General features: G+C 37.9%; 1 long non-coding RNA gene across 1 annotated transcript in view; it reads left to right on the top strand.

Moving 5' to 3' along the window:
- Positions 1-12,500, top strand: part of LOC149132919 (uncharacterized) — a 52,527-nt gene that overhangs the window by 39,272 nt on the left and 755 nt on the right. The window lies entirely within an intron of this gene.

The following is a 12,500-nucleotide window of genomic DNA, read 5'->3' as shown; positions in this document are numbered from 1 at the left end:
GTGTGTATGTGTGTGTGTGTGTGTGTATTATTAATCCGAAGAAAAATCACAAGAAAAAGCAATGTGAGGACTTGGTATCATCATCGTCGTTTAACGTCCGCTTTCCATGCTAGCATCGGTTGAACGATTTGACTGAGGACTGGTGAAACCGGATGGCAACACTAGGCTCCAATCTGATCTGGCAGAGTTTCTACAGCTGGATGCCCTCCCTAACGCCAACCACTCCGAGAGTGTAGTAGGTGCTTTTACGTGCCACCGGCACGAAGCTTGCTTCCCAACAACATGGTTCTAGGTTCAGTCCTACTGTGTGGCACCTTAGGCAAGTGTCTTCTACTATAGCCTCAGGCTGACCAAAGTCTTGTTAGGGAATTTGGGAGATGGAAACTGAAAGAAGCCTGTCGTATATACAGGGTGCACTGAATAAATTGTTGTCTAAATTATGTAGATATTAGGGGACACATTAGTGAATATTCAGCAGACGGCAGGAGTAAGTATTAGAGCTATAGTGGACATCAAGAAGAGAAAAAGTTAAGAACATCAACAAGATAAACTTGTCTGAATGTTTCCTTTTTGCATTTACTTATCTACGCCTTTGCATCTCAATGTGCTTCTGTATGCGTTTGTATCTCAGTTTATCTGTGTGTATGTGTGTGTGTGTGTGTGTTTGTGTGCGTGTGTCTATGCCTATGTCTGTCTGTACCTTTATGTCATAGTATGCTTTCAGTATCTATGAATCTCTGTCTCTCAATATGTCTCTATCTGTCCGTGTCTCTGTATATCTCCATGCTTTCTTTTTGTTTTGTTGCTTTTTTCTTAGCATATCTGTAGGCATCCGTGTATTTGTATCTCTTTGGGTTCTGCGTTTCGTTTCATTTCATTTTGTTTCGTTTTTTATTATCATTATTTTTCGATGTATTTATTTCTTTTATGTCAGAACAGTGTTGTTATGTCTTCTTTATAACAATGACCAACAGCCAATAAATTCCAACCAGAACAATGATGAGCTATTCTAACGATATTTAACTATCCTAACTACCCTTACACTGATCAACAACCAATAAATTTCAACTAAGAAACAAACAAAAAAAAAAAAATGTCATATTGAGAATTTTTTCTGCTTCTTTTTCTTTTCCATTTTTTTGTTTTTGTTGCAACCACTCGTCAATGTAATTACTTGAAAGATTAGATCTGTCTCTCTAAATTAGCATATAAACCAAATAGTATACCAGTTTCAAACTGATGGAATGACTCGTTCTTATAACTGATTGGCTACTTCAAATGAAAGTCTATAATAATAATAATAATAATAATAATAATAATAATAATAATAATAATGATGATAATAATAAAATGAATGAATCCAACAGCAATAACATCTAAACGGTATCTCCATTGTATGATGTTGCTTAAAAAATTTTGTGTTTTTTTTTTAATCATAGATCATTGATCTTTTGATTAAAGATTTTTGATTAAAGATTTTTATAGATATTCAGGCTTTTAGATTTTCAATTATTGTTACATTGTACACATTTATCTGGAATCTATAAATGTAGATTGGATTGACAGAAAATGTTGTTCAGATGTTGACTGGATAAATAAATAGACACAGAGTGTATAAATGTTGACTGGATAGATGCAGGGTGTTGAACTGGACTAGAGAGAGAGAGACAGTGTGTAGATGTTAACTCTATAGAAATACAGATTCTAGATGTTGAATGGTTAGATAGATAAAGTGTATAAATGGTTGCTGTAAAGATAGCAACAATGTGTTGATCGGATAACTAGATAGTGTGGAGATGTTGGCAGGTTACATAGATACAGTGTGCAGATGTTCACTAGGTACACTTATACAATGTATAGATGTTGACATGATACATAAGATATAAATAAAGTATTTAAATGTTGACTGATAGGATAGATAATGTGTAGATGTTGAATAAAGAGTAAAACAAAGAGTGTGGACAGATTAGATAAGCATACTGTATAGATGTTGACAATGAAGGTGCATGGCTTAGTGGTTAAGGGTATTTGGTTCATGATTGTAAAATCATGAGTTCAATTCCCTGTGACACGTTATGTCCATGAGCGGGACACTTTTTTTTTTTACATTTCTCAAGTCCACTCAGCTGGCAAAAATGAGAAATACCTGTATTTCAAAGGGTCGGCCTTGTCACACTCTGTGTCACACTGAATCTCTCTGAGAGGTAAGCTAAGGGTACACATGTCCGTGGGGCATCCAGCTGTAGAAACTCTGCCAGATAAGATTGGAGCCTGGTGCAGCCTTCTGGCTCGCCAGCCTTCAGTCAAACTGTCCAACCCATGCCAGCATGGAAAGCGGATGTTAAACGGTGATGATGATGATGCTGATGATGATGACACACACACACCATACACACACACACACACACACACACACACACACACACACACACACACACACATATGTATTATGTATGGATATATTTATGCAACAAATTGCCATCCAATTTCCTTCTGCCACATTTCATCCACAAGACATTGATTAACAAAGCAGATTACAGCAGAAGACACTTGCCCATAGTGCAATGCACTGGGATTGAACCTCAAAACTCATGGCTGTGAAGTAAACCTCTTAACCACACAGCCATGCCTAGTCCTCTTGCCCTTGTATGTATGTGTGTGTGTGTGTGTGTGTGTAATAAAGAGCAAATCTACATTATAGATTTACATTGTTATTGATTAAAATATTTTTAGTTTTGCACCAATGACATCATTACAAGTCCTCCACAGTCACAGACGATCCATTTCGTCTTTTCCTTCTTTTTAAGTGTCACCAGGATTGAGTCAATGTATAATGGACAACACACACACACACACACACATATATACATACATATATATATACATATATATCTATATATGTGTATGTGTGTATATACATATGTGTGTGTGTATGTGTGTGTCTTTATATATATATATATATATATATATATATATATATATATGTATATATATATATATTCTTTACATCAACCATCTGTTACAGTTTCTGTCAGAATAGATAAACAATGAGAGAACTTACACATGTGTATGCATATGTGTATGCATATGTGTATGTGTGTGTGTGTGTATGTGTGTTTGTATGTATCTGTTTCATGTAAGTTTTTCAGTAGTAGTAGTAGTAGTAGTAGTAGTAGTAGTAGTAGTAGTAGTAGTGGTAGTAGTAGTGTTGTTGCTCTTGTATCTGTCCACTCTCAGAACTGGACAATATACTGAGTAAATTGAACAACATCTCATTATACAATAAACATGAGATGGTTTGAAAACTAGATTAGGTCTGTCATGAATATACTCTCTTCCACCCCCACCTCCTCTCCCACCCCCTCCTGTGTGCATGAATGCATGCGTGCGTATATGTGTGTGTGTGTATGTATAAAATCACAGATTTAGACAGATTAAGATTAAGGAAAGTGATGAGGTTTTTTTTTTTTTACAAGTTGCTTTTGCTATATGTTACTTTGTTTTATGTGCTTTTGTGAAGATATATATATATATATATATATATATATATATATATATATATATATATATATATATATACATATATATATACATACATGCATGTGTGTGTATGTATGTATAAACATGCACACACCTATCATCATCATCTTCATCATCATCATCAACATCATCACCATACACTCAATGATTTTTTTCCATGCTGTTATGGGTTGGACAAGTTTGTCCCCAGTATAAGACCTTACCCCCTAGTATTTCTTTATCGTGTGATACACACAATGCCAGACAAAGCCACAACTCTGTGTTGTTGTCTAGGTTCTTCTCCATTTGCTTCTGATGTACAATTTGTGCCGTTTAAATGCGAGTGCGTGTGTATGTATCTGTGTGTGCATGTGTGTGCGTGTGTGAAATAAGATTTCTTGGTTGCTTCATTGTGTGTTTATGTCAGTCTGTTTGCTTCCAGCGCTGTTACTGAGCCAGTCATGCTGGTCTTGGAGAAGATATACTTCTCTTCTAAACTTTTTGTTGTTGTTCTTTTCATTGTTGTTCATCTTCTTTGTCGCCTCTCTCTTCTATCTATCTCTTTATGTTTCTGAAAGACTTGCCAGACTTTCTATAGAACATCTGGAATAAATAGTCTTTCTACCATCATATTCACCATTTCTATTTGGCTTTCTTCCACAATCATCTACATTGTACATCCACAAGTGGCAGTGTGTATATACTTACAGTGTCATAATCACCTACTGTGTGTATAAACACAAGTTCCAGTCGTCATTGTGGTGTGATGGCTTGCATGTCTCAATGACCCTAAGAGTTATGTCATCAGCAGAGGGCAAGCTCCTTGTAGGGCATCCCATGATGTACAGGCCAAGAGAGAGAGGCCAGACTAGTAGTGACCACCTTTATCCCAGAGGTGAAAATGGGTTTGCATAGGGCCAACACTCAGGGCTGGATTTAAAGCCATAGTGGTCCTTGATTCTTAAAAGATTTTGGTGTCCCTGTATATAAACAATAAGAAATTATAAAATTGTCTTTTATTTTTCAAAATGAAAACAAAATATCAGAAAGAGGGAAAATAATATTTATTTTTGAATACTTCCACTTTATTTAAATTTTAAAAGTTTTTTCCTAGTTTTTATAATTGCAAAGACTTTGATCAGATCCTCAAAGTTAATCTAATGTAACTCATCTGCTTCTATACTTAGTAGAGATAAGGCATACTGAATAATATTTAAACAAGTTTAAAGTGATTTCTTTTGTGCCATAAACCATTTACCATTTCTATGGTGCCCCCCCCCCCACCCCTTGATGCTCTAAGCATGTGTGTATTTTGCTTAATAGTTAATCTAGTATAACCAACACCCCTACCTAGAAAAAAGCAGTGTTGCAGAAGCATTGATGACAATTTGAATGCAACAAACCCTGAGAGAGAATGACAAAACCTTGAGAGAATTCAAAATTATTGTCCATGGCTTGGTGCAATTGTAACACCAGTCATAATGTAAGCTGGTCATTGTTTGTTGCTGTTGCCACTTGTCCATTGTGGTTAGCCATTGGTTGTGCTACTGTCTTCAGATGTCTCTCATTCACTGTCTGTTCACTGCCTTGGTGTTGGTCCAGCACTTAGGTCAGCTGCCATCAGCCATTTGTTGTCAGTGGATTTAGCTGCACTGAATACATAGTGGTGGTTTGGCTCAGACAGAAGTGTTCCAGAGATGAAACTGTTGTTGGAGCTGATTTCATGCAAAGTCTTGATTGGTCAGATTGTTTTTTTATGATGTAGGAAATATTCTAGTGAATTGTGACATCGGATATAATGATCTGATTGCTAAATATTCTTGTTACAGATGTGATAGGCAAACCTTAAACATTATTATGAACTCTTACACCTTGATTTTGCATACTCAATAAATGTGGTTGTTCCAGTCTTAGTTACTTGCAGTTAAAATGTCTCCCTTCATTATGAGATACTTTGTATTTAATAGCTTTGTATTAACCTAACATTAACATCTTTATAATCAATATTAAGGAAAATAAATCTTATGGAAACAATGTGAAAATATTTTCAACCTAAAAGTTATTTCTTCACCGGAATCTCCAAATTTCACTTCAGTGGGATATTTCCTCCCAGTTAAGAATTCTAGATACAAAAGTTCTCTTGTTAAATCCTATGCAACAGGTGTAATGATGAGGTAAACATCAGGTGTATTTAACTAATCCATTCTAGGTCAGACTTCACAGTTATAATGTATTGATTTCTTCAACAATCATATCTCAACAACAGAACTCTTCTCTCAATACTGACATTTTGTATTTTCACTTCATATTTATTTTTATTTTTTAAGTCAATTTTTAAGATTCTAGATGTCATTCATGTTGTTGTTGTTGCCATTGTCGTCATATTGTCGTCATCACTGTCATTGTTATAGTTGTTGTTATTTAACCTTAGGTCAGCCTTCATCCAACAGTCTTATGATCAAAAATGTTACAACCATGATCACGTGTATCAAAGACTACACTTGTGTTGTGTGCTGTAGTGTATTGTAGTGTCCTTATTTTTGTTTCACCCTAGGCCTGCTCAAAGTCAATGGACCTTATGATCAAAACTGTTACCACCAAAACGATAGTGTATCTAGGACTACATCAGTATATGTGTTGCTGTTTAATTCCAGGCTTGTCCTGATCCAGCAGAACTATGATGAAAAGTATTAAATCTATGACCATAATGTATCTTAGACTACATCAGTGTGTGTGTGTTGTTGTTTAACTCTAGGCTAGTCTTGATCTAGCTGACCTATAATGAAAGGTATTAAAGCTATGACCTTAATGTATCTTGGACTACATCAGTGTGAATGTTGCTGTTTAGCTCCAGGCTAGTCCTGCAACAGCTGACCTATAATGAAAGGTATTAAAGCTATGACCTTAATGTATCTTGGACTACATCAGTGTGGTATGCTGTGTATTATTATTCTTGTTTAACTTAGATCAACTTTGACTGAGCAGACCTTTGATGAAAGGTCTGACCAAAGTGTATCTAGGAGTACATCTGTGTGATGTGTAGTGGGATTGTTTAGCTCCAGGTCAGTCCATATCTTGCAGACTTATATTCATAGGCGTTCCAGTCATGACATTCCCAATGAATCTAGGTCTACGTCAGTATTTTTTATCTTCTATCTTTCACTTGTTTCAGTCTTTAGACTGTGGCTATGCTGGAGCATTGCCTTCAGGAAATTTAGTCAAAAGAATTGACTCCAGTACTTATTGTTTTTAAACTTGATACTTATTCTATCAGTTTCTTTTAATCAGCTGCTAAGTTATGGGGATGTAAACAAACCAACACCAGGTGTCAAACGATGCTGGGGACAAACACAGACTCACACACAGACACAAACATAGACACATACAAACACACATACACACACACACAAAGGGTTTCTTTCAGTTTCCACCTACCAAATTCATTCACAACGCTTTGGTCTGCACGAGGCTACAGTAGAAGACACTTGCTTAACGTGCAACACAGTGGGACTGAACTTGGAACCATGTAGTTGGGAAACAAAGTTCTTGCACTACAATCATACCTACACATATATGGAATGCTTAAACCCAGATCATCAGATCACTCCTGAGCCAGGAAATCTATGATATAAAGTCTTACACTTTTGACCACGTTGTTGTTGTTTGACTGTAGCTCAGTTCTGATCTGCCAGCTTTATGAACCAAAGAGCTGTGGTTGTTTAACTCAGAATCAGTCCTGAACCAGCAAACCTAGGATCAAAAGTGTTTTGGCCATAACCAAGTTGTTTAGTCTCAGCTTAGTTCTGAACCGGCAGATCTATAATCAAAAGTATTTCTTGTTTAATGTCATGTCAGTCATAATCAATCAAGATTTATGGTCAAAGTGCTGCAGCTGGTTGTCTGGGACATGATGATACTATCATCTTCATTTCTATACACACACACACACGCACGCATGGTAACAGAAAAATCTCGTCTGCTTGTATGATTGTGTGTTTGTGTATCATTATATATATATGCCTGTGTATGTGTGTGTGTGTGTTATATATGTATATATATATAAATATATGTGTGTATATATATATAAACATATACATGTGTTTATATATAAATATAAGCATATATATGTGTATATATATATATAAACATATTTATGTGTGTGTGTATATATACATATATAAACATATGTGTGTATATATATATATATATATATATATATATATATATATATATATATATGTATATATACAAACACACACATGTATGTGTGTATGTATGATGCATGTATGTAATTGTATGCACACATGCACATAAACCTCAAATATTAGCGAAGCTGATAAGGTAATGGGCAATCAGCTAATAGGGGTCAGCTGTTCATATCATGTGTTTTCTACTAATAATTAGCACAGTCCACTTAATTGATAGGGTAATGAACAACCAGCTGTGAGGCATACAGTGTGCTTATTTCCTTTTACATTCTTTATTCTACAGACAGACAGACAGACAGACAGACACAGACACACACACACACACACACACATGCATACACATTCATGTAAGTGCCTGTTGTGCGTGTGAATGTGTTTGTGCATGTGCATGTATGCATGTTTCTCTGTGTGTGTGTGTGTGTGTGTGTGTGTGTGTGTGTGTGTGTGTGTGTGTGTGTGTGTGTGATTGAGTGCTTCAGACATTCATTTCTGAACCATATTGTTCAGTTGCTGTGCAGTATTTTGAGCAGTGCCTTTTGAGTGAAGCTGTATTAGGCTCATTTGGTGTGTGCGTGTGTGTGTGTGTGTGTGTGTGTGTGTGTGTGTGTGTACCCAAGTTTTAAATAATTATCCCTCTCTGTCTGTCACTGTCTCTCCCACCCTCTCCCTCTCCCCTCCCTCTCCCTCTCCCCTCCCTCTCCCCTCCCTCTCCCCTCCCTCTCCCTCTCCCTCTCCCCTCCCTCTCCCCTCCCTCTCCCCTCCCTCTCCCTCTCCCCTCCCTCTCCCTCTCCCTCTCCCCTCCCTCTCCCCTCCCTCTCCCTCTCCCCTCCCTCTCCCCTCCCTCTCCCCCTCCCCTCCCTCTCCCTCTCCCATCCCCCCCCTCTCCCTCTCCCCTCCCCCTCCCCCTCCCCCTCCCTCTCCCCCTCCCCCTCCCCTCCCTCTCCCCCTCCCTCTCCCATCCCTCTCCCCCTCCCTCTCCCTCCCCTCCCTCCCTCCCCTACCCCCCTCTCCCCCTCTCCCCCTCTCCTCTCCCCTCCCTCTCATCCCCCTCTCCCCTCCCTCTCCCCCTCTCCCCCTCTCATCTCCCCTCCCTCTCATCTCCCTCTCCCCTCCCTCTCCCCTCCCTCTCCCCTTCCCTCCCTCTCTCAATCTCTGTTTGTTTGTCTGTCTGCCTGTCTGCCTGTCTGCCCCACTCTCTCTCTCTCTCTCTCTCTCTCTCTCTCTCTCTCTCTCTCTCTCTCTCTCTCTCTCTCTCTCTCTCTCTCTCTCTCTCTATATATATATATATATATATATATATATATAAAGATAAATTTCTGAAATTTGGTTGGTAAGGATATAGAATCCAAGTGGGTACCATAGTTGCTTTACCAATAATTAATGCTGGTTAATGCTTGTGAGTGAATAAAAAAACTCCAGTTAGTTTGATTTACTAACCTCAATCTAACTTGACATCAGTAAATCCATATAAAGATGCAAATTTTGCAGTGTGCATTAATTGCTGCAGAAACATATGTAGGTGGAGAAATGACAAGAAGTAATTAACTGCTGAATAAAACTGGACATAAATCTGTTATCCTTTATTGAGCCAAAACACGAAAATAACACAAGAGAAGACAAGTTTTCCCAATGGTATTATTAGTTTAACTCTTGAAAGGAAAAAGAAGTGTTCTCTACATTTTGGACATTAGTCCTTTGTCGGAAAAATGAAAAAGTGGAATGGTATTGGAAAGGAAGGAACAAGGCGAAGAAAAGAGAGATGGAAAAAACAAGTTTAGGGACCAGATGGGAATGTGGTTCTATGGGGAGGAGTTAGGAAGAGCAGAAGGGGGTGAGGTATTGTGTATAGTGGAGTATCTGTATCAGGGGTAGGGGGAATAGAAGGAAGTGTGTGAGTGGTAAGGGGGGTCCAGATTGTTAGATCGGATAGGTGGAGTTGTGCAAGAGAGGAATGTGAATGTGGTGTAGCTAAGAGGGAGGCATGAATATATATATATATATATATTTATATATATATATATATATATATATATATATATATGCTGAGACCCCCTTTGGTCATGACTAACCATGAGATTGCACCTAGAAAGTTACCCTCCCAGGCACAAGTCCAGGCAAGGTTGTTTTATGGAAGACCAGCAGTCGCCCATGCATACCGGCTTCCCCTCTCCACACCATCAATGTTATCCAAGGGAAAGGCAAAAGAGCCGATACAGCTTGGCACCTGTGACGTCGCAACTCATTTCTACAGCTGAGTGAACTGGAGCAACATGTAATAAAGTGTCTTGCTCAAGAACACAACACGCAGCCCGGTCTGGGACTCGAACTCACAACCTCATGATTGTAAGCTCAATGCTCTAACCGCTTTGTCAGCAGAGCAGTTTGTTAACTCATTTCTTATCGGTGTTAGATAATTTAACATATCAAAAAGAGATTTGTACATTCTTGACCAAATGTAATTTGCATAATTAAAACTAAAAGAAATTAAGACAAAATAACTAAATCATTTAGAGTATTCAAAACGCTCTCTGTCTGTCTGTCTGTCTGTCTGTCTCACTTATTTTCATGGCACTGGTCCCTTTTGAATTATCTTCTCTTAGCTTTTTTTAATTATAGAAATTACCACAAGTTAATATTATAGTTTATTGTGGTAGAGACTCTCTGTGTGTGTTTGTGAGAGAGAGAGGGGGGAGATTGGAAAATGGGAAACTAGGAGAGAAGGGATGAGTTTTGGAGGAGACAGAGGTAGGGTTACTTGAAGAGAGAGGAGGGTGCTAGAGCGACAACAAAGCACAAGAAGCTATGAAAGTGAGTACAGGGAGGAGACTGAGAGAAAGAATGGATGAAACTTGGAAAGGGAGGAGGAGGTGAGACTTGAGAGAGAGAGAGAGAGAGAGAGAGAGAGAGAGAGAGAATAACTGGCAGGGAGTAGGTGGAGACAAGGCAAAACATGAGGGCAAGACTGAAAGAGAAAGAGGGAGAGAGAGAGAGACCAATAAAAATATTGGCAACACCCAATCCTTTCAGAAGAATCTTGTTAAACAATCAATGTAGATATATTGAAGACAAAAACTATTTATTGATTATTTGCTGAGGTTTTATCCTAAAGTCAATCAGTAATCCATACAACTTCTTCTCCTCCGTCTTCCTTCCGTTCCCTCTTACATACCAATACCACTGCCAGTTAACACTGAGTAGTGTTACTAACGCAGTTAGTCAATCGGTAACCTATATAGTATCCTCTCTCCTCCTTACTAAACCAATACCACAACCGGTTAACGTTCAGTGCTATTACTAAGACTCTTTGGTAGCTAAGTCAATCAGTGATCTAGAGACTTCATCTTCCTCTCTCCCCAGTCTTTATTAACCTTAATAGCAGTCCTAGTTGTAATTCAATGGTGTTATTAACATTGTTAGCTCTATATTCCAAAGAATATATATACTCAATAGGCGTGGCTGTGTAGTTAAGAAGCTCACTTTGCAACCACGTGGCTTTGGGTTCAGTCCCATTGTGTGACACTTTGGGAAAGTGTCTTCTACTGTAGGCCCCAGGCAGAACAATGCATTCATCATCATCATCATCATCATCATCATCGTTTAACGTCTGCTTTCCATGCTAGCATGGGTTGGACGATTTGACTGAGGACTGGTGAACCAGATGGCTATACCAGGCTCCAATCTGATTTGGCAGAGTTAAGTGAATTTGGTAAATGGATACTGTGTAGAAGCTCATTGTATATAGATGCATGTGTGTGTGTTTGTCCCCACCTCGTATCACTTGACAACTGGTGTTGGTTTGTTTATGTCCTCATAACTTCAGCAAAAGAGAATCATCAAATAATTACCAGATATTTAAAAAAAAATAAGTCCTGGGATCAATGTGTTTGACTAAGACCCTTTGAAGCAGTGCTCCAGCATGGTCACTACCAAATGACTGAAACAAGTAAAAGATAAACAATAAAAAAAATATAGCATTGGTAATCTAATGAGTATCTAAATGTCAACAGAGAACTGATTGAGTTTTTTATATTATTATATAATTCCACTCACACTTAGGATGCTTTGTAGAAGTACCAAATCATCTCCAGTACTTGACAGTACTTTATTTTATAGAGTGAAGAAGAACACAAAAAAAAAAAAACAAAGTTGACCGTTTCATGAATTTAACTCAGAACTTAAAGAGCTGTAATTAAAGATCACAAATATTTTATGAGATGCTCTACCACTTCTACCATTGGTTAGCTGTTTAACCCTTTAGCATTCAGATTACTCTGTTAAATATAATATGTTAAATATAATATGTGTGTTGATAGCCATCTGGAAAAGATGTTTTCCTGGGCTAAAACAACAGTAACATCATCCTTTATAGGACTGTCGCGTTCTGTTGGCATATAAACTTTACTCTTCGGTACTGTTACTGTATATCCCTCACTCAGAGATTTAAAACAAGTTGTTTTTCTCTATATGAGATCAGCGACTGTGTGTTGCTTTAAGAATATATAGTATTTATGAGTGGAGAAAGCTTTTCTCACTAGCTCAATAATGACAGAGTGGGGTTCTCAACCACATCATCATCATCATCATCATCATCATACAGTCCACCTCCTCCTCTTCATCATCACATTTCTCTCCCCTTCCTCTTCCTCCTCCTTATCATCATCATCATCATCATCATCATTGCAATCATACAGTCCTCTCCCCTCACCACCATCATTATTTCCATCACTATAAATTTTGTATTTGATATTCTAAAGTTTTCCTTTTTGTTGTTAT

This window comes from Octopus bimaculoides, chromosome 13 (genome assembly GCF_046866305.1).
Source record: "Octopus bimaculoides isolate indiv1 chromosome 13, ASM4686630v1, whole genome shotgun sequence".
NCBI classification, from domain to species: domain Eukaryota; kingdom Metazoa; phylum Mollusca; class Cephalopoda; order Octopoda; family Octopodidae; genus Octopus; species Octopus bimaculoides.
Note: the sequence above shows the minus strand (reverse complement) of the source record. Positions and strands in the feature narration are given on the sequence as shown.